Here is a 1,123-nt window from a genome sequence, read left to right as displayed (position 1 = left end):
GNTGGAGATGGGCACCACCAGCCCCCCTCACCACCCTGCAAGGATCAATGTGTTCAGATCATGGATGGAAAGCTTTTACGGTAGTTTGTCTCCTTAAGTCCACACTTAAAACAGCTTCATAGTTAATGCCAGCATCAGCTGATTCTATGACATTGCTGACTGTTTTTTTCTACTTCTAACATAAACAGGCAAAGAAGAAACCCAGAAATGTTTTTCCACCCCAGGCATCCGGTCCCAATCATCATCAGTTCTGATGATGTCACATACATGGCGAGTCCACAACGTCTTGAAATTGTAAGTATTATTTTTTTATTTGCCATTTTTCTGTTCTCTTTAAAATACAAATGCTTTCTCTGTTTAATTGCTCTGTTGTTCTTTTTTGTAGGATTCTGTAAGGTGCAGTGAACGGGAATGTTCTGTCATTGATCCTCACTTTCATTTTTTATTATCACACTTAAATTTTCATGTTCATTGTGTTCACTTTAGATGTGTAAACTGATAATTTATGTAAAGTTCATAAAGTTGTGAGTAAAATTGGACAATTTTAAAATGTCTGTAATAAAAAATATTTGAATTACCTTGAACATCTTGTGTAATTAATCTTTCCATGTAATTTTAGCCTAAAACAATGTAAATACTGTAGTGTAGTTATGCATGTCATGTACACAATAGGAAAGTAGGAATAAAGACGAATTAAGAGTAATAAAATTGTAGTTTATTATCAATAGCAGGAAATTAAAAAAAATTAAGTGTAATTTAAATACATTATCATATTGATACTATATTTAAAATATACTGGAAGTATATTTAATATATATATATTTAATATAATTTTGAGACAATTATATAATTAATAACACTCAAAATATAATAATTATATCAAAATATAATAATAAAGCTCTGAAATATGAAATTTAAAAAGAATACTTTAAATACACTAAGTATACTTGAAGTTGTTCCAAAAAAGTACGTGTAGTATACTAATTACAATTACTATTAATTGTAATTTTAAACAATTTAAATACTACTAAAGTATACTAAGTACAAAATAAGTTGTTCCAAAATAGTACAGTTGAAGTACATCGATAAAAGTATACTAAAGTATGTTAAAATTTAGTATACT

Source organism: Poecilia latipinna, unplaced genomic scaffold, assembly GCF_001443285.1.
Source record: "Poecilia latipinna isolate Pla-1442-1.1 unplaced genomic scaffold, P_latipinna-1.0 Scaffold1323, whole genome shotgun sequence".
Taxonomy (NCBI): Eukaryota; Metazoa; Chordata; class Actinopteri; order Cyprinodontiformes; family Poeciliidae; genus Poecilia; species Poecilia latipinna.
Note: the sequence above shows the minus strand (reverse complement) of the source record.